Raw genomic sequence first — 6,987 nt, forward strand, 5'->3', positions numbered from 1 at the left:
ACAAAATTCTGGAACCATATATCAACTTCTCTGATTTTTGTTCCAATAAATATTGATATCTCGTATACCGACCCCGTTCATCATCATTTCCCAAAATGCCTAATTTCACGAAACCCTTGCAATCCTTCATATATGAATGCACTGGACAATGTTTCAGAAATTAAATTACCAACGATCATGGCCTAATCATCCCATTGCCGCACGAGATATTCATGTACACAATTGCTTTCAATAAATGGCGAACAAAGCCATGAAGTTTACTTAGTCTCATCAAGTAAAATAATTGAAAACAATTCTGAAAGCAATAAAACATTTTCTTGAAATCAAGTGTAACAGTACGACCAAAATCACAAAACGAATAAAAACTCTTTAGAATGTTGGTAAAATTTGTATAGGGTAACAGTGATAATGATCGTAAACTTGGATATCAACCGAATCACGAAGAGCACGCTTTCCTTAAGAGTATTTCGACCCTATTTCATGCCTTGGGTTACACGAAATCCCTTGTAGGAGAAGACGGTTGAGGCCCTCTTCATCTAGGCAAAGATAAAGAGATTACTTAATGAAGTTTTATCAATCTTGCTTTGTCTTTCCAAAATCTGAAATTTTAATATGTTAGTATGAATTATTCTAACTCTTCCCTTATATATACATAGAATGTATGTAACACAAGATTGTTAATAGGATAAGCATGTTGGTTTTCATACCAAATCCAACCATATAACCGCCAATCAAGATAAATATCATTTATCATAATTATATCCACTAGGTTTGGTGCCCGGCTTCGCCCGGGCTACCTCTATTTACCGTTAAATTTTATTTTCAATGAAATAAACTATGTTGGAGTTCTAACCCACACATTTACTATTTGTAATATATTTTTCTACGGCATATCTTGTAATTATGATGAAATGTAAAATTTATTTTCAAATTATGAGACACGTTCACTACCCGCTATTAATATTATTATTTTCACGACATTCTTTCTTAATATCATTACGTTCACTACTCCCGTGGTTACTATTGTTTCTTTTACTAATTGTTCTATTTTTTTTCTGTTAAATTCATTATTCCCGTTAATTTTATCCGGCCTATATTTAAATAAATAAAATATTTCCTTGAGTCGATTGGTTATTTAATTGTTCATGCTTTTTCTCATTGTTACCACTGTTACTTTCACTACATTCGTAGTTACTTTCACTACTCCCACTATCATTATTATAATTGTCGCTACTCCCACATTAATACCGTTAATTTTATTAATCTCGTTGGTGCTACTATTACTTTTACTACATTAAATTAAATGTATAATTCTATGATGATACTAATTAATTCCATAAGCGAACATGTTAATTTTAAGGAAAATCACTATATTCTTGTGTTTTCTAAATTTAATTACTTTAATTTAATGTAATTTCCATAAATATTCTTCACCAAGGCATCTTTATATTATACTTTTAACCAAAACTATATAATATTTGCATTAAGGTCCCTTTATCAGGTCCATCATACGGTGCTATCGATTTAAAACTATATAGTATAATTAATTTGTATAAATTTCTTTAATTACATTGAAGTCCCTTGGTTTCTGGAATTAATATATAGTATTGATTGATTGATTTAACCATGAACTCGATAATTTCGATTATATGAGTGTGCACTCCGCACCCCCTAACTCACATTATATCAATCACAAGCTCATACCGATTTCGGTCTGAAAACCCGAATACACTTAAATGACTAGTGATTAAAATCACCAACATTCTGGACCTCATCATCAAGTAGAAGTGCCTTAGCAAGATATATATATTCTCTCTCTCCAATGCACGGTGTAATGCGGTTGCACCATCATGATCAGTCATGTTCTTAAGTTCTGTGATAGATGGATTTGTAAGGAAATTAAGGTAATCTTTGTAATAGGGTAATTTTATATGGTGTAATGGAGTGTCGTTTTTCAGGCGACAATCCCTTTGAAGGTCTTCGCATGTTTCAACAAACGCAAAAACAGCGAGGTTCTCTTCTCGTTTACAAGCTTCAATCCAATCAAAGTTTTCTTTATGTATAAGAGAAGGTTTGGTCAATAAATTTACTAGCCAAAGAACATTTGCTTGTTTAGCATAGTCGAGCGCTGTCTTTCCGTGGTCACCACGCAAGTTAATCATCCACCAATACTTTTCCAGCAACCTTTTGCCGGTGCTCTCTGCATTCATGATCATAAAGTTATGTTAATCAAAAGAATTAATCCAATCCTTTGTTTATATTTAACATATATTCTCCGACCCTTAATTAAAGAAAAGTACCTGGGCAGGAGCATAAAATATGAAGCACGGTAGTTCCGTCATTACGACGAAGCAAATGGAAACGCGGCTCCTCAATTCTTATAATCTCATTCACAACTCGTTCGCATCCAGACTTGACTGCGAGAAAGAAGGGACTTTCACCCGTATTGTTGCGAATTTTACACTCACCAGGATAGGTTGACATAATCTCTTGTGCAAGTTCTTGTGTTGACGTGAATTCAAGGCCTTGTGCAATGGTGTATTTCCATCGTTGTCTAAACGACCACATTTTTTCGACAACAATCTCACAACATTCCCTGTTTTTACAAATGTTATAGAGACTTAGACACCAGTTAATCCAACTTTTCTTTGGCTTATAAAACGTTAGCTAAAATGATTGGGTAATGACACACATATTATGCACTAAATTATGGATCGAATAATTATACGAAAATTTAATTGAAAACTTAAAAAGCTTTGGAAAGAAGTAAAGGTAGTTGTAAGATGCAAAAAACTAACTAAAAATTTACGGTTTTTTTACGACAACTCTTGGTAGTAAATTCATAGCTTCCCTCAAAAACTCGACGTTATCGTTCCCTACATACGGCCAAATGGAAGATGTTTCCATCCAACGGAAATAGAGTGAGGAAGTACTCCAAAAGTTGTACGGCGACTGCTTCTTTCAGAAACTTCACATCTCCATACCTAGCTGCATCCCTCAAATCGCAATCGTCCATCCTCAATCAGACTATCAATCCCTTCGATCTTATTTTTCAAACTCAGGGCTTTGTTTTGTAACTCTTTGCTTCACTCTCCTACATTCCTGCACTTTATATCTTACGTCTAGACCCGGCAAACGGTCAATCGGTCGAGTCAATTCAGGTTCCAGTTGTTCGGGTTTGTAAGAATTTGGGTCCGTACATCTCGTTTTCGTATCATTTTCGAGTGGATTGTTTTCAAGTTATTTGGAATACCGGTTAATTTGTTTCTGATAATAAACACTTGGGTCGGGTTAAAAAAGTTCGGGTCAATTCAGGATTTGTGTCAGTTTCGGGTGCGGGTTTACCAGGTCTACGTAGTTACGTCCACTTGCCTACTACTACTGCTACTACCTTTATTTTCTTTTACGGATTATATTGTTTGTTTTAATCATCCCAACTCCTAGCTCCATCCTTCAAATTGCAATCATTTTCTTATTTCTGGTTGTAATTTAAAAAAAATCTTCTACACTTGCTAAAAAATGATGGGGGAAATACATGCATAGCACTTTTAGGAAATCAAGATATATATAAATAAGTTTTGATTCAGACGGTCTTATTTTCAGACCGAAAAATGTCACCATTTTTTAATAGAATATAATCATTTTATGACAAAATGTTATAACTAAAGTTCTCACTTTTTATCTGAAAATAATGGTAACATTTTGTCAAAAAATAGTAACATTTTATCGTAAAATGCCTAAATTTGGCTCGTCTTATTTCAGACAGAAAATAACCCATCTAAAATAAGAATTTGGGGATATAGTATACTCTGTATTATATATATATATGTCCATTTTCATTTATTGTTTCGGTGAAGAGTTACTCCTAGACTTCTAGTACTATTAAAATACGTTAACCACCATAACTTGCAAAGAAAAAGAAAATACGTTTACCACCTCTTATAATTGTTTTCTCCACCACTACTGCCTCTTGTAATTGTTTTTTCCACCACTACTACGTTTACTAGTCAAACTTTTTCTAGGCCTACATGATAAAAAATACGGAAAATAATGTCCCTCTTTCCTTATTCATCTATCTACAATAAAATCCCCTTTCTTTATTTGGTAAACGTTTATAATTAATTTAATCAACTCAACCCATAACAATACTCCACCTCACCCCCACAACAATACTTATTTTAATCACCTCACCCACAACTAGGGCTGGGCACCGGTCCAGACTAGACCGGAACCGGAATGGACCGGAACCGGAATCCCAAAAAAACATGGACCGGACCCCGGACCGGACCATAAAAGTTTCGGTCCAAGACCGAACCCGACCGGTTGGACGGGAATTATTTTTACATACCCACTTTTTCAAATTCTGGTCCAAAAAACCGGACCGGAATGGACCGGATTAAATAGGCGTACATTTGTTTTTTTATATAATATTTTTTTTAAAAATAAAAAAATACAATAATTCCGGTCTTTTCGGTCTGGAGCGGAAATTCCGGTCCAAGACCGGACCGGACCGGAAATCAGAATCTTAAAAAATGTTGGACAGGGGACTGGACCGGAATTTTTAATTCCGGTTCCGGTCCGGTAGATTCCAGTCCGAACAGGTCCATTTTTCCGGTCCGGACGGAATTATGCCCACCCCTAGTTACCTGTCAGTCCTCCTTTTCCGATTACATTCCACCCTGCATACTCCCTACACCTCAACACCAATTCTTCGAACTATGATTCGGTGGGTGTATAGAGGCTTGTCCTCCAAGGTAATTAGGGTCGTATTGCTTCCTAATGAAGAGTGAGTATCCCTCTCATGGAGTAATTGTCTCATCCCCTACTTCAAGTGTGAGCTCTCCATGTTTCACATCGATTACCTCCCCGGCGGTATGAAAGAAAGGTCTTCCTAAGATGATAGGAATGTTCGAATTTTCCTCCATGTCTACAATGACAAAGTCTACTGGGATGATGAATTTGCCAATTCTTACGGGCACATCCTCCCATACCCCTAGAGGTATCTTCGTCGATCGATCCGCCATTTGAAGGGTAATGTTGGTGCATTTGAGCTCTCCCACTCCTAGTCTCTTACATACCGAGTATGGCATGACGCTTACACTTGCTCCAAGATCACACAATGCCTTGTTGATTGTAGTGTCGCCAATGGTACATGGGATAGAAAAACTTCCCGGATCTTTGAGCTTTGGAGGGGAACTCCCTTGAAGAATATCTCTACTTACTTTGATAGAGGCAATAGTCTCCAACTTTCGGATGGATTTCTTCTTGGTAAGAATATCCTTCATATACTTTGCATAAGCCGGAACATGATTGATCAATTCCGTGAATGAGATTGAGACTTCTAAGTTCTTCACAATTTTCATGAACTTTCCAAGTTGCTCATAAAGCTTAGGCTTAGCTTGGCGACTTGGGAATGGAAGTCTAATCACAATAGGCTCTTTCTCAATTTCCTTAGCCTTCTCTTCATCTTTCTTCTTTGAAAGTTCATTAGTAGTAGGCTCTACTTCCTTAGAGTTCTCCACAACTCTTTGCTTGCTACTATTATCCATAATATCTTCATCAATTGACCTCTTCGGCCCCTCATATCTTGTACCACTCCTAAAATGGATGGCACTAACCGTTTTATGTCTTGGGGGGTTACTTTGAGGAGGTAATTGCCCCTTTTGTCTTTGGGAGCTAGAAGATGCTAGTTGAGTCATTTGAGTCTCTAACATTTTGGTGTGGGCAAGAATGTTGTTCATGGTGATTTCTTTAGCTTGGCTATATTTTCGCATTTGGGTGAAGAATTATTGTTGGTTCTTTTGCATTTGGAGGACCGCTTTTTGAACATCAAAGCTTTGGCCATTGGATTGGTTGTAAGAAGGTTGATTTTGATATCCTTGGCTTTGGTTGAAAAAGGGTCTTTGAGTTGAATTTCTCATTGGAGGTGGGGTGTATGTTGGTTGAGGATTTTGAACATTTTGGCTCTTGTATGAGAGATTTGGATGGAATTTGGTATTCTCATTATAATAGTTGGAATAAGGGGTGCCATTCTTGTATGCTTGGAAAGCATTCACTTGTTCATTTGTTCCCCTACATTCGTTTTGATCATGTCCTAAGGTTCCACAACTTTCACATACTCCATTTGGGATTGAGGATGATGCCATCATAACATTGACATGTTGTTTGGGTGATTTAGAAGCTTCATCAAGCTTAGCCATAGCCTTCTCAAACTTCAAGTTGATGGTGTCGATATGAGCACTTAGTTGAGCATCCAATTGTGTGATGGAATCTACCTCATGCTTTCCTCCTCTACTGACCTTTCGAGGCCTACTATATTGGGAATTATGAACCGCCATCTCTTCGATTTTGGCCCATGTTTGGTTGTCATCAACTTCGGTAAACCTCCCATTGCATCCCATATTAAGAACATTGCGTGAGTCTTTATATAAGCCGTTCCAAAACTGTTGAACAAGGAACCACTCACTAAGTCTATGGTGTGGACAAGAACGACAAGTGTCCTTAAATCTCTCCCATGCTTCATATAATGATTCTTCATCCCTTTGTTTGAACCCGGTGATTTGGGCTCTCAACATATTAGTCTTCTCCGGAGGATAGAATTTCTTGTAGAAAGCAAGTGCTAACTTCTTCCATGAATCAATACCAAGGGTAGCCTTGTCTAGGCTCTTTAACCATTGCTTTGCGGTACCGATCAAGGAAAAAGGAAATAATACCCATCGGATTTGATCTTGAGTAACTCCGGTTTGAGAAATTGCATCACAATAGTCACAAAAAGTCTCCATATGTAAATGAGGATCCTCACTAGGCATCCCTCCAAATTGACTTTTCTCAACTAATTGTATGAATGCGGATTTGGCAATGAAATTATCGGTTAAATGTGGCAGTGTAGGAGTACTGTTTGGTAGGTTCTCCTCGGTTGGTACGGAATGAGATGAAAATTTAGGAATTGTGGGTTGATTTTGTGGTTGGTTTTGAATTGGGTTATCC

The 6,987-nt window shown here is 37.0% G+C and overlaps 1 non-coding gene and 1 pseudogene across 1 annotated transcript; one reads left to right on the forward strand and one right to left on the reverse strand.

Moving 5' to 3' along the window:
- The window catches only part of LOC141590235 (uncharacterized), a 34,839-nt pseudogene extending 32,629 nt beyond the window's left edge, over positions 1-2,210 (reverse strand).
- Positions 2,211-6,467: 4,257 nt separating this feature from the next.
- LOC141593860 (small nucleolar RNA R71) lies at positions 6,468-6,575 on the forward strand. Its single transcript, XR_012521918.1, has one exon. It is a non-coding gene; the product is annotated as a small nucleolar RNA R71 (small nucleolar RNA).
- The last annotated feature ends 412 nt before the right edge of the window (positions 6,576-6,987 follow it).

Source organism: Silene latifolia, chromosome 7, assembly GCF_048544455.1.
Source record: "Silene latifolia isolate original U9 population chromosome 7, ASM4854445v1, whole genome shotgun sequence".
NCBI lineage: Eukaryota > Viridiplantae > Streptophyta > Magnoliopsida > Caryophyllales > Caryophyllaceae > Silene > Silene latifolia.